The sequence below is a fragment of the Propithecus coquereli genome, unplaced genomic scaffold (genome assembly GCF_000956105.1).
Source record: "Propithecus coquereli isolate 6110/MARCELLA unplaced genomic scaffold, Pcoq_1.0 Scaffold166, whole genome shotgun sequence".
Lineage (NCBI taxonomy): Eukaryota > Metazoa > Chordata > Mammalia > Primates > Indriidae > Propithecus > Propithecus coquereli.
Genome location: NW_012141191.1, coordinates 3,992,139 through 4,006,902, shown reverse-complemented (window position 1 = coordinate 4,006,902; position 14,764 = coordinate 3,992,139). Strand labels below are relative to the sequence as shown.

The window sequence follows — 14,764 nt, the reverse complement described above, 5'->3', positions numbered from 1 at the left end:
ACATATTGTATGAATCCCTTTATATGAAATATTCAGAATAGGTACATCTGTAGAGACAAAAATTATTAATAGATTGGTGGTTGCCAAGGGCCAGGGGGCAGGGAGGGAATTGGAGGGTTGGGGAGTGATGGCTAAGCAGTATGGTGTTGCATTTTTGGGGTAATGAAATGTTCCAAAATGGATCATGGTGATGGTTGTACAACTATGAATATACTAAAAGCCATGCTATACATGGGCGAATTGAATGGTATGTGAACTTTGGTGCATTGTCCAGGATTTCACCATTTGGGGAATGACCATGTTGGATTTTTAACAACGTTGTCTCTTTCCAGCGTGCGGAGTACCACATTATTATCATCTCCCTGTGAGTGGGACTGGCACCCCGGCTGTAGCTCCAGGCAGAAGTACTCCACGAAGCACAGACCTGTGCTTGCAGACAGCACAGCTATTTACCAGGTATTTGCTTATTTGTCTTTCATCAACCTTGTTATGGTCTTCTCCATCAAAAGTTTGATGTATAAATTATTTCACATCCTAGAGGTAATTAAGGTCCCCATTTTTGATGTTGTTGATATATAAATTTTCATAGAAAATTTAATGGTAATGTCCTTTCTACTAAAGAACAGAAACATCTTACCTGCATTTATGGTGCAACTTTGCCATGGTTGGGTAAATGCTTACTGAGGACCTTCCTGGCATATAAGTACAGCTTCTGTGGTTCCGAATAAATGCCTGCCTGGTGAGATCAGCATTGGGTGCTGGTGGTGTCTGGGGGTTGGAGGTCATTTTGATAGGTCATGTTTTTCATTATCATTGAGATAGTAAAATTATATAACAGTGGTAAGCACTTTGCTGAAAATATAAAAGACATCATCAGTCACACTGGCTTCTAAAGATTAATTATGTATAAGCTTTTAGTGAAAGAGCTAAGAGCAAGTATTATCCATGTGCTGATTCACTTTTAAGTATGAATTAAATGAGATTTACAAGGTATTAAATTTTATTTTGACAGATGCTGGGATGTATTTGTTCTTAGTTACATTTTTACCTCTGATTATAGGCCAGTCCATGGCTGGCTGGAATGGGGTTGGAATTTTTTTCATGTGCTTATTCTGTAATTCTTGTCTGTTTAAGCTGGCAGCTCCTGCCTGGGTAGATTGCGGCGACATGGGAGAACTCATACACTACACTGCATGTAGTGCAGTGTGAGTAGCACACTCTAGAATAGCAGGTAGTTGTTCAAACCCCAGTGCTCCTGCCTCCTAATTGTGTGATATTGGGCACATGTCTTAATGCTTTTGAGCCTCGGATCCTTCGTTTGTAAAAAGGAAGTGTCAACACAAAGCCAAATGAATTAATATATAGCGAGTACCTGGCACATGCCAAGGCCTTCCTTGGCATCTAGTTGTCCAAATGGGGACACTTGAGTGGGGAAGTCCTCGGTTTCCACAGAATCGACAAGGCTGGAAGTGGGTTCTGTTTGCTGTAGTGTTCTCTGTGGAGCTCTTAAATGTCCCAAATGTGAGAAGACAGATGCTTGCCCAGACTCCAGGAGTGGTTTTCCTAAAACTAGATTTCTAGGTAGGGTTTATTGATTTAATCAAATGAATTGGAGGGACAGCGTGGAGTATGGGAAAGAGGGATTGGAGCTGGCATCGTCTGTCGGAGGGAAGGCTCTTTCCTACTCGAGCAAGCCCCTCCTGATAAATACCTCCCTGTTCTGGCTCCCTGTGCTCCTGCCCACGTGCCTTCCCAACATCAGTTTGTTTTCCCAAGTCAGTGCCTTGCTCCAGAGCTCTTCTATGTGCAAACACCTCAGCTGGACTTTCTGGGCTGAATTAGCCTTAGGCGAGCTGGGGTGGTAAGGATTTCCCCAGGCATCCCACCTCGCCCTGGTTTCAGATCCAGTAAACAGTCGTCAAGAGCCTTTTATTTTCCAGGCACAGGGCAAGGTGCTTTCACTCATATGGTTTCTGCTCACAACCACCCAACAGGAAGGTACTACTAGCTCCCTTTTGGAAGGAAAGAAACTGAGATTCAAAGATTTTAAATGATTTCCCCAAGGGAGCACAGCCCCTGACTCCCACATTCAGTGAGATTTCTATAATAACAGCTGATTTCTATAGTAATTCTACAGAGGTTGAAGACTTAACTCCTTAAACTCAGACTAGTATTGTAGTCTGGACAGGTGAGGCTAAAAAGAAAAAAACAAAACAAAAACCAAAAACCCTCAGACTAGTAAACATGTTTTTGTCAAAGGCCAGATCTGATCAACAGCTAGAGGCTGCCTGGAGCTGGGGATTGGCAGGTGCTGCCCGAGTTTGTTGAGCAAGATGTTGTGATCCGCTGGCAATGTCTGGTGTGGGTGGAGCAGAAGTCTTTCAAGCTGTGCTGGACCTGAGGTTTCTAAGCATCAGCCTCTGCCCATTCTGCCCTCCTTTTCCATCCTGGAGTCTCCTCTGAGGAACACTGTTTGTCCGGGGCTGGTTTCTTGCTACTTTAAGGGGCTCTGATTATCATCTTTTTGACTTAGCAAAATCATCTTCGCTTTCAGAAAGGATGCTAAGAGTCTGGGCAGAGCCTCACTTCCTAGTTGTGGAATCTCACCGTTAGGCAATTTATTAATTATTATTTATTTATTTTTGAGACAGAGTCTCTCTCTGTCACCTGGGCTAGAGTGCCATGGCATCAGCCTAGCTCACAGCAACCTCAAACTCCTAGGCTTAAGCGAGCCTCCTGCCTCAGCCTCCTGAGTAGCTGGGACTACAGGCAGACGCCACCATACCCGGCTAATCTTTCTACTTTTGGTAGAGACGGGGGGGGGGGGTCTCGCTCTTGCTCAGGCTGGCCTTGAACTCCTGACCTCAAGCAATCCTCCCATCTTGGCCTCCCAGAGTGTTAGGATTATAGGCCTGAGCCACCGTGCCCGGCCACTGTTAGGCAATTTAGATACCTTAAAGTTACCACTGACTTGTCTCATGATATCATCAAAGTGAGTTGAAGGTGAAAGCTTGAAACTTACTTCATGCCCTGGGAGCCCCTCAGTTTGTAGGCATTCTCAGGGAGCTCACACCAGCGGCCAACTCTCATCCTGAATCGGTCAGACCCAGAGCAGTGGTTCTCAAACTTTAGCCACATCAAAAGCATCTGGAGGGCTTGTGAAAATAGATTCCTGGGCCCCATCCCCAGAGATTTTTGCTTCAGGCAATGTGGGGCAAGGCCCAAGAATGTGCATTCCTAACACGTTCCCAAACAGGTCTATACTTCTGGTTTCTGGACCATACTTTGAGAACCACTAACCTAGAGAGTACTTTTAACAGCCGGTTTAGAGCATGGGCTTGTTTGTAGATGGTGTGTGTATGCCCAATTTCCATACCTGTAGTTAAGGGATTCTTTCCTCAAATATTATATTTAATGAGCATCTCACCCAGCCCTGCTGAGGGAAATTTAGAGGAAGATAAAGGCTCACCCCTGGGGAACTTTGAAATCTAACTGGAACCAGTAATTGCATTCCTGTGTGGAAAGTACCGCTCTGCCCCCTTAAAGTGGATGTGGCAGAAAGCCTGAAGCAGTGACTAAGTCAGGGGAGGCCTCCTGGGGGAGGTGGCATTTGAGAGGAAACCTGAGGATGAAAAGTGGCTGACCAGGTGTACAAAGGGGATATAAGAAACTCCGGGAGCAGACATTGTACGTTAGAGGGTCTCGAGATGCTGCACTAGGCTAGAAGAAAAGGTCTGTTTTTGCCCTGAGAATTTCATTGATTCCAATATGAAAGGATTCATCAATAACATATATATTATGCATATAACAATAATGATGGAATTTGGGTGCTTATTCTGTAGTTGGTGCTGTGCTAAACCTTTTACTTGCACTGTCTCATTTAATTCTCATGCCCGTCCCATGAGGTGTAGGTCCAATTGTAATCCCCATTTGTGTTAGATTGTTGGAGCTGCAGTAGCAAAGTACTGTAAACCTGGTGGCTTAACCAACAGAAATGATTGTCTCACAGCTCTGGAGGCTAGAAGTCCGCAATCGAAGTGTTGTCTAGGTTGGTTTCTTCTGAGGGCCGTGAGGGAAGGATCTGTCCCAGGCCTCTTTCCTTGGCTTGGAGATGGCCGTCTTCTCTCTCTGCATGTCTCTGTGTCCAAATTTTCCCTTTTTATCAGCACATCGGTCATTTTGGATTAGGGACCACCCTAAAGACCTCACTTTAACTTGATTACCTCTGTAAAGACCCTATGTCCAAATAAGGTCACGTTAGGGGTGAGCACTTCGGCATATGAATTTTGAGGGGACACAGTTCAGTGCATCACACCTGTTAACAGATGAAGACACGGAAGCTTAGAGAGAGTGTGGGCAAGGTGCCTGTGTCGCACTGTCCTTAGGCCAAACCACACGAAGGTGCGGTTTTGTAGGTCAGAAACAGTTGAATGTTGGCAATGTCATAAGGTTAAACCTCTAAGCAACAGCAAACCTGGGGCTTGCTGGATCCCAGGTCTGTCTGACTTCTGTAGCTGTGCTCTTTCCCCTCGTACTCTGCTGGCTTCTAGAATTTTCTTTGTTTTCTGCCACGTTTCCTTTTGGTTCACCAGGCAGAGTGGTGCTGTGGAGATCAGGGTACCAAGCTGCTAGTCTGTTAGCTCTGGGTTCTTGGGTTTCTGGATAAGATACTCTTATATTTCAGTTTCCTATTTTATCTGTTATGCAGGGACTATTGGGAATTATCAGAGTGTATGAAAGCATTTAAACTTCATGAAAGAAAGGGGCTATGTTTTTCAAGATGATTTTTTTTGCTATTAAAATGTTAAACACTTATAAATACATGGGTTATCTGAGTACAGCTGGCCCTCCATAGTCTGGAATATTTGGGAAAAAATCCCAAAACAACAATAAAAAATAATACACATTTAAAAAATCAATATAGTATAAGAACTACTTACGTAGCATTTACACTGCATTAGGTATTATAAGTAATCTAGAGATGATTTAAAGTATATGGGAGGATATACATAGGTTATATGTAAATGCTATGACATTTTCTATTGGTGACTTGAGCATCTGTGGATTTTGGCGTCCGAGGGAGTATTTGAATCAGTCCCCTAAGGTAGCGGTCCCCAGCCTTTTTCGTAGGGGCCACTTTCATGGAAGACAATTTTCCATGGACGGGGGTGGGGGGCTGGGGATGGTTTCGGGATGATTCAAGCTCATTACATTTATTGTGCACTTTATTTCTATTATTATTACATTGTAATATATAATGAAATAATTATACAACTCACCATAGGTTGGGGGCCCCTGCTCTAAGGATACCAAGGGACTACTATATAGATGTCCTATTCTTAATTTCCTTCCCAAACCAGCCTAAATGTTTGTAAACAAGTCAGCCTAAAAGTGTATTCTCTCTTAAACTTGTACTTACTTGGAATTACTTGTACATTTACTTGGAATTGTTTCAGCATTCAGGGATTCAAGCAATTTAGCAATTGTCCAGTCATAGAGATTTCAGACAAATGATTTTGTCAGTATCTATTCAACAATTCTATATTTTCCTCTATAACTATTTAAAAACAAAAGAGCATTGCTCCAAATACTTATCTACAGAGTTTGTCAGTTTAGCAATTCAAACAAGCTTTCATCATGAGAAATCGGTACACCATTTAAGTGGGAGGAAAACAGAAATAAGAGGGGTTTATTCTTCCCTACATTCTAATGTCTTAAGAGTCTAACATGTTTTCCAAACAAAAATTAGAGTGTGTGCTTTACTTATGAAATCAGCAAGACAGAGCCTTGGTCATCTGGCTTATCCCTGGAAATCTGCGATGTCTGGACATCTTAAGTATAACACATAGATGAGTAATGTTCAAGCTAGGTTCTGCCACATAATTTAATTATACTCCTGCATGTTTAAAAGAATACAGAACCTAAGAATTAAAAGATGATCCGGAGCCCTAGTTCTCTTACTTTGCACAGCCAGATTGCTTGAAAGGATTCTTTGTGCTTCTTACCCCTTCTCCTCGCATCACCTGCCCTTCTCTCCGGCTCTTTCTCCTCTACCCACGCCAGCCAGTGAGAGGTGCAGTAACTGGTTTCAGGTAGCCCTTGGGCTAGGCACAGCTCCGCCTGAGGAAATTTAGATGGATAAAGGCTCTTCCCTTAGGGGAAACTGTAGTCTAATTGGCACCTGGCAGTCACTTTGCTGCCCCTGTCGGGCCCCTGGGACTGTGGCTGTGTGGCGGAGCCTTGGAAGCTTATTTTATGATTCTCATTTAACCTAATAAAATTGAGATGAAGAATCTGCATCTAGTTTCTGATGGGGGGGGTCATCACTGGAGCTCTGATTTTGGTACTTCACTCACATGAGTTGAATGGTTGGTAACAGTAGTTTTCAGTTCAGCCAAAATGTTGATTCATTTAGAGGTAACCTTATTGTGTAGTGAGATTAGGCAAAACATCCTGGGCAGGATACAACCTCCTCACCCATCAAAATTAGTTGATATTTGAAAAAATTGATTTTTGAAAAGACATACCTGATTATTTGATTATAATTATTATTGCTATTTGAGATTGATATTTGAAATATAATTGTTGATATTCAAAAAATCAAATAATTATACATACACAAAATTATTTTACTTTAGGCCAGACGCGGTGGCTCACGCCTGTAATCCTAGCACTCTGGGAGGCCGAGGCGGGTGGATTGTTTGAGCTCAGGAGTTCGAGACCAGCCTGAGCAAGAGCGAGACCCCGTATCTACTAAAAATACAAAGAAATTAATCGGACAACTAAAAATATATAGAAAAAATTAGCCGGGCACGGTGGTGCATGCCTGTAGTCCCAGCTACTCGGGAGGCTGAGACAGAAGGATTGCTTGAGCCCAGGAGTGTGAGGTTGCTGTGAGCTAGGCTGACGCCACGGCACTCACTCTAGCCTGGGCAAAAGAGTAAGACTCTGTCTCAAAAAAAAAAAAAAATTATTTTACTTTAGATCTTAAGACTGGTTACTAAAATAACTGTCAACACATTTTGAAAGTGGCTTCATAATATGTTAAAGTTATATTTGTCTCTTCTGATAGTTTTAGCGCAGCAGAATAAATATGGCAAGAAAGAGGGATGCTTTCCCAAGACTTAGAACAAGAATCAAAATACTTTAGCAACTGGAGGATGGTTCCAGCGGAGGCAGAACTAGATTAGGAAGAGAGAAGATATGTAAAAAATAAAATGTCGTTAGGAGTAATAGCTAGGATTGTCTCTGAAAAAAAAATAATAGAAAGACAGTCTGTTTATGTGACTTAGTGTTTAGAATACAAATCTCAAGGAGGGAATAAACTTTAATTGATTTATTTAAGAATTTAGACCATGACTTTGGAGGCAGGAAAAGCTGAAAGTCCCATACATTCCTGAAAGATTCACTCTTGTGCCTCCCCTGACCTTCACATCCCAGATAAGCAAAGGATCTGATGTACCTTCTATAATACAAACCTAATTTTATTCATTATGACTCCCTACCCTGCTTGCTTCTCTTCACTATTCCAGCAGTAGGGGGAAGTTTAGCTGGATGCAGTCCTAGCTTCCGAGAACACCGCCAGAATAAGCTCTCCCAGATATCATGGGGTAGAAAGGCCCAGAGACCAAAATCAGGTGTTCCAATCACACGATTTATTCAGCTCAAAAACACAGGGTGAGAAGGAAGGGGAAAGAGGTAGAGCCAGTTAACATCGTTAGGTTAGGGTACCAACAGGATGAAAGATCCACACTTCTGGAACCCTGTGCTTATAGTGTGTCTCCCTGTGGGGTCAGCTTTCCCTGCTGATGATGTGGTCACAAAGACCAGAGCTGAGGTTGAACAAGGTGCTCAGCAGATAGAAAGTGTCTAAAACCGGTATACACTTGTTCTATGGGGGGGATGCGGGGCATATGCCTGGCCAACAGCTGCAGCTCACCAGTGATTTGTGTTCTATCTGCATTTCGGGGCAGAGTATATGTGGGGCCAGATTGAACATGATGGTTGTCACCAATGGGTAATCAATTTAGGGATGACATAGCTGTCAATCTGGAGGTAGCATAAGCTGGGACTTATTATATATTATTAATATTTATGAAATATTTATTATTAACCATATAAATCATAAACTAGAAAATATTTCATATTATGTTATATAATTATATAAGGAATACAATTACAAGTTAAATATTTATTAAATGTTATAAAATTCAAGATTTACTTTGTCCTTTGATCCCCTTCTGTTTATAAATGAAACTCTCATTTGTTTCTTTTTTTAAATCCATTCTTTAACACATTCTTTTAACACAAAAATATTCCATTTATTCTGTTTATCTGTAACATATCTTACAAGTAACTATCTGCCCTTAGCACATCTTATGAATTCTGCCTGAAGTCTAACAAGCTACTTGTTTCCTCATTATCTATGCTAAACAAATCTCAGGAGTTTCAGTCACCTGATTTTTTCTTATCCTGTATACCAGTTTTAAAAAGAACGTTAAATAAAAGTGTTTATTCAGTCAAGTATGGTATATTCACATAAATGGAATGTTATGCAGCTAGAAAAATGATATAGGTCTATATTTCATGAAAAAATAGTCCAGCAATAGTCTTACATAGAAATAGGTTGCAAAAGAGCATATCCGGTGTATGTCAGGTGTATATACCAGGTGTATAAAGTTGTATACAGTATCTACATGCTTACCTGTGCAGAGACACACCTGGAAGGGTGCTTATCCAATTACTAACAGTAGTTGGCTCTGGAGAGTGACATTTTAGTTGAATTTTGCTATTTTTTTGTGATCTATGGTATAGTTTAAGTTAACAATTATCATTTATATAAAAAGAATTGAAATTGGCTGGGCACAGTGGCTCACGCCTGTTATCCTAACATTTTTGAAGGCCGAGGAGGGAGGACTGCTTGAGACCAGGGGTTCGAGACCAGCCTGAGCAAGAGTGATACAAAAAATAGAAAAACTGGAAAAATACAAAAATAGAAAAATTATCTGGGCATGGTGGCCCGCACCTATAGTCCCAGCTACTTGGGAGACTAAGGCAGGAGGATCACTTGAGCCCAGGAGTTTGGGGTTGCAGTGAGCCATGATGACGCCACTGCACTCTAGCCCAGGGGACAGAGCAAGACCTTGTCTCAAAAAAAAAAAAAAATTGAAATCCAAATGTACACATGTGTATACAAACATATATGTAAATAAACATTAAAAGAATTTAAGACCAGACCCTGTCTCTTGTAAACCAAAGACAACATTTTGCAAATAGTTATTTTCTAACCTTTAAAATGGTTTACCTGTCTGCAAAATTGTAATCTTCCTGTCTTGTGTCAGAGAACTGCAACAATGTCCCTCTGGCAGAATTTCCTAAACCTCCCCATGTGGAGAACCACGTGAGGATGCATGCTAAACTATCCATTCCCCAGCCCCTTCTCCGACCTGCTCAACCAGAATCTTTAGGGAGGGACCTGGGATGCTAGTTTAAGTTTAACAAGTGCCTCAGGTGATTCCCATCATCAGAGAAATTTGGGACACTGTCCTATGAACATAAGTGTTAGGAGCCACATTTTCAATTTTTATTGAACATCTCCTGGAAGTGCCTTTCTGAGGAGCAGCAGCTTCCTTTGTTTGAAGAGGCCCATGCTAATTTGCATGACTGTCCTGGAAAGCCATTTGTTGGCAGCTTTTTTCTTTTTCCTGGAGACAGAGTCTTGCTCTGTGGCCTGGGCTAGAGTGCAGTGAAATCATCATAGCCCACTGCAACCTCAAACTCCTGGGCTCAAGTGATCTTCCTGCCTCAGCTTCTGGAGTAGGAGGGACTAGATCCTCCTGCCTCAGCCTCTGAAGTAGGTGGGACTACAGGCACACACCACCATGCTGCTGGGCTAATTTTTCTATTCTTGGTGGTGGTGGTTGGGGGGGCGTCTCTTGGTCTCTTGCTCAGGCTCAGGCTGGTCTTGAACTCCTGACCTCAAGTGATCCTCCTGCCTCGGCCTCCCAGAGTGCCAGGATTACAGATGGGAGCCACCGCAACCAGCTATTTGCAGCTTTTTTCTAAGGCCACTTTCAGGCCTAAAAATTCTTTGAGACTCTTCAACAACTTTAATCTGTGTCCATCAGGGACACTGCATTCTTAGGGCTAGTGGATTCTGGTGATAATATGAAAAAAATCAATTCAGGTGTTGCAGAGGCCCCTCCAGTTTCCCTGGAGGACTTATGTATCTAATGGGGACAGTTCCCTGGGCCTCTCTCACCTTAGCTTCCCTCCCTTGCCTGGGAGAGGAGGGCCTTTTTAGTGAACTTTTTTGCTTACTAAAGTGTTTTTCTTAAAGTATTTTTTGGGGAAAGGGAGCTCTGAAATTCATTTAGATACCAGAATGGCATTTGAATCAAGGACTCTAATTAACTAGCGCACCTGGGGGGAGACAAAGCACATTTGTGGCATTTCCCCGTTTAATATTTCGCAGGAAGAGTTTCACAAACTTGATTCTCCAACATCGTTTGGATAAAACTCACTTCAGTTGCTGTGTCAGCAGAAACCTACTTGAATTCTGTTAACAGGAGCTTAAAAGGAAAACATCCATAACCACAAAAACCATACCTCTCCTCCCACCCGACGCAAGTGTCTTATTGGGTGGGAGCAATGCACACAAGGTCCTTAAAAGCAGTAAGAGAATGGGCTTCGAATCTGACAGGCCTGGGTTTGGAGTCTGTACCTGCCATCTACGTGGGGATGACCTTAGGTTTTCTCTGAAGCTCAGTTTCTTCATCTATACATAAAGCAGGGGCAATAATACCAAGGGCTCATGCCTGTAATCCTAGCACTTTGGGAGGTGGAGGCAGGAGGATCGCTTGAGCCCAGGAGTTTGAGGTTACAGTGAGCTAAGATGATTTCACTGCATTCTAGCCCTGGCACAGGCAACAGAACAAGACTGGGTCTCAAAAACAAACAAACAAAAACCCAAATATACCAAGTCACTATGAGCCTTTACATTCAATGAGTTAATATTGTGCATGAAAATTCTTGGCACGTAATATGTATTTAATCCATTATGTTTATCTGGGCTTCTGTTTTTGTTTTTGTTTTTAATGGAGAATTAACAGGTGGTATCTGTCCCTGAAAAGAGAGTGTGGCTTTCATATACTCTGCAGTGTAAACAGTAGTAAAAGAATAAAAGTTGTCATAACTTGGAGCACAGGGCCTCTGAGAATGACCAGCATCCTTCCAGGAAGGAAGAGTTCCTCTCCACTGCAGAGCACTCTCCCTAGCAAGGTCTGTCCAGCACCAGACTGTCCTCCAAGAGATGCTTCTAGGCTTTCCAGGACTGCAGTTGGATTATGTTCTGTCTTAGCCCCAGGCTGAGTACCACCTTGGCTTCTGCCTGCAGGCCTGGGCACACCCATCCCAGCCTTGTAAGTCACCCAGGAGCCTGCAAAGGGTCAGCCCAGACTACAGCTGCCTCCTTCCATCCCAGAACTCTCCCCAAACACCAGTGTGGGCCACCTCAGACTCTTAATCCATTCAGGCCACAGCTGACTCTGAATTGCACAGCTAATTCTTCTGTCAACTTTGTGGCCAGCTAAACCCGTCATTCCCAGAATACTGCTGGGTTTTTACACTAGGGAGAGGATGCTGGGGTTTGCGATTGTGCCATTGCCGGGTAGAGGAAACTCTGTGGTCCAGGCAGAGAAGCTCGAACAGGGTCTGGGGCAGGAATGAGCTCGCCAGGGTCTCAGGAGCAACAGCCACAAAGAGAGGCCGGTGTAGCCCCAGGCAGTGAGTTTGGGAGAATTAGGTATGAGTTGAGGTTGGAGAAGGTGGCAGAGTCAGCCATGTAGGCCTTATAGACTGTCTTAGTCTGCTCAGGCTGCTATAACAAAATGCCATAGATTTATGGATGACGTCTACAACAGACATTTATTTCTCATAGCCCTGGAGGCTGGGAAGTTCAAGATCAAGGTGCTGGTGATTCAGTTCTTGGGGAGGGCCCTCTTGCTTGCTTGGAAATGTCTGCCAATTGGACATGTGCTCACATAGCCTTTCCTAAGTGCATGCCACACAGAGAGAGGGAGAGAGTGTGCTCTTCTTTTTCTTCTGTCAATATTAAATAGAATTTTATTTACTATTTTAAATTAAAATAACAGTATAGTAGGATCTCATTTTTGTTAAAATTATTTTTGTCTCTGGGTAGTCATCTAATGTAGCCTTCTGTCTATATATATGTGTATGTCTAGAGTGTTTACCTAATGTTGAAGATAGTTATTAGGATTTCAGATGATTTTTAAATTTCTCTGTGCTTTTCTGAAATGCTCAAATACTTTATAATGAGCATCTTATTCTTGCAAAACTCAGTCTAAAAAATTAAGAAAAGTGAAAATAGTTTTTAGCAACTGTGGAACAACATAAATAGCCTTATACTTTAGGTTTACCTACTTTACTAAATAGAAGAATATCTACATGAAAATTGGCACCGTTCTTTGAGATGGGAAAATGTAGGTATCTGGATATAATTGAAAAGTGGCAACTTATAGCAACTTTCTGCTCCTTCCACGTAATATTAAAATATGGAAACAATCCTAAACACAGATAGTCTGAAAACTGCTTATCAGTGAACTAGAGACAGAATGTTTCCAAAGGAAAAGCAAGAACCTTTAATTGCTCACAAGATAGAAGCAGGCCCGAGAGTTTTTCTAGTGGTTTATAATGTGTTCATCTGTGCTAGAGGATAGCTTAAAAATAATTTGCTGTCTTTGCAATCTTTACAAATCTATGATTGTTATAGTCAGCTTTGTTCCATTATATCACATTTCTAGAAGTATCATAGATTTGAATGAGGACCATCTCAATTCAGAAGTCTGTTATTCTACGGAGGTGGGGGAGTGGAGGGAATATATGGTGCCAGAAGCAGTTCCCTATACGAGTAAGCAGTCCTTAACTGGCCACGCAGGATCTGAGAAGATAGGTAGCCAGCTAGTCGCTATTCCCTCCCACCACCTCCCCCAGAAATGAAAAAATGAAGAATACTTTAGCAAACTTTGAAAGCAAACAAGAGTAAGTAATACATAATAACTAAAAATGAAGGCATGAAGGGGTGAAGCAGAATTTTAGGTGCCACTCTCCTGGTGGTAATTTGAGGGGCTGTGGAGTGGGGTGGTTGTTGTGGGAGGGGTCCTGCAAGTGAATGTGGATGGTTATTGGCACCTGTGTTTGGACTGAGGAGGATGGGAGGGGCCAGAAGAGAAGATATGCTAACAGGAAGGTGAGGGAACATCAGGCCTTTTCTCCTGAAAAACATCAGGTCCCTCAGGCAGAGTTTTAGCTGCTGCCCCAGCACCTTAGTCACACCTATACTTGAGCAGTTCTCCTGCCTTGTCACCATGTGTTTATAGATCTTTTGTCTTCATCACATTGTGAGCAGGCTCCCTGTTACATATTGTCTTCTCTATACCTACCCCAGGGTACATGCAGGCATTCGAGAAAGATTTGTTGGAGGAGAGTTACGATTCCTGCCTGCCATTCAGTGTACAAGTCAACTAAATTGCACAATTAATCTGTAAACTTTTTTTTTTTTGAGACAGAGTCTCACTGTGTTGCCCGGGCTAGAGTGCAGTGGCATCATCTTAGCTCACAGCAACCTCAAACTCCTGGGCTCAGGCGATCCTCCTGCCTCAGCCTCCCGAGTAGCTGGGACTACAGGCATGCGCCACCATGCCCGGCTAGTTTTTTCTATATATTTTTAGTTGTCCGATTAATGTCTTTCTATTTTTAGTAGAGACGGGGTCTCGCTCTTGCTCAGGCTGGTTTCGAACTCCTGAGCTCAAACAATCCGCCCGCCTCGGCCTCCCAGAGAGCTAGGATTATAGGCGTGAGCCACCGTGCCCGGCCTAATCTGTAAACTTTTTAATGTTAGTTTCCTTTGCTACCAAGTGATGATACTTTGCAACCATACTGCAAATATATTGATATATAAAGACATATACATATATAAGTATATATATGTGTGTTTATGTCTGTATGTTACTGAAACTTCGACACTTGTCCCCAGGGCTGCATCAGAAGAACTAGGACAAGTGGTTTGAGGAAAAGGAAAGAGAAATTTATTAACTTGCCAGCAAATGAGGAGGATGGCAGACTCTGGTCTTAAAGTACCGTCATCCTATCTATAAGCAGAAATACAGAGCTTTTAAAGGCAATCTTCAGCTTTGAGCTATTGCTATATAACTATAGCATCTCTGGTGAAGATAATCTTATGACCTTTGCCTGGACAATTCTGTTGAGCCACCTCCAGTGCTATCAAGAACAAAGGATATTCCCCTGCCTCTCTGATACTGGCCTCAGGCAGGGATGCAGGTTTTAATTCACAAAAAGAACTGGGGGGAGGTTTTAAAGAGACAAATTGTAAAACATTTTACCCTTTTTCCAGTTGTTCTGTTATGTGTGTGTGTGTATGTGTGTATACCTCAAATCTTAACATTCTTGAGAAAATCGCAGAGGCATTTTGTTTATTACATTTATTTGATATCATCTAACCAACCTGTTTCAGAGATCTTATATATTGTAATACACACTGAAAAAATGTTGAAAAAAATTACCCATTGCACAAATAACTAAAATCTAAAAAGAAAAACACATGCACCATCCTATCTTCTCATGAAATCATTTTTTCATATACTTTCCAATTCTTTTTATATATTTTTCATAATGTCATCATTGTTGTCATCATAGGTTAGAGAAAATCTGTGTTCTTTGTTGTTGA

The 14,764-nt window shown here is 42.1% G+C and overlaps 1 protein-coding gene across 1 annotated transcript in view; it reads left to right on the top strand.

The window, feature by feature from the left end:
- The first annotated feature begins 330 nt into the window (after positions 1 to 330).
- TJP2 (tight junction protein 2) overlaps positions 331 to 14,764 on the top strand; it is a 91,048-nt gene continuing 76,614 nt past the window's right edge. Inside the window, exon 1 of the mRNA XM_012641613.1 lies at positions 331 to 456. The gene's annotated coding sequence lies outside the window, so the exon portion shown is untranslated. The remainder of the gene's footprint in view (positions 457 to 14,764) is intronic.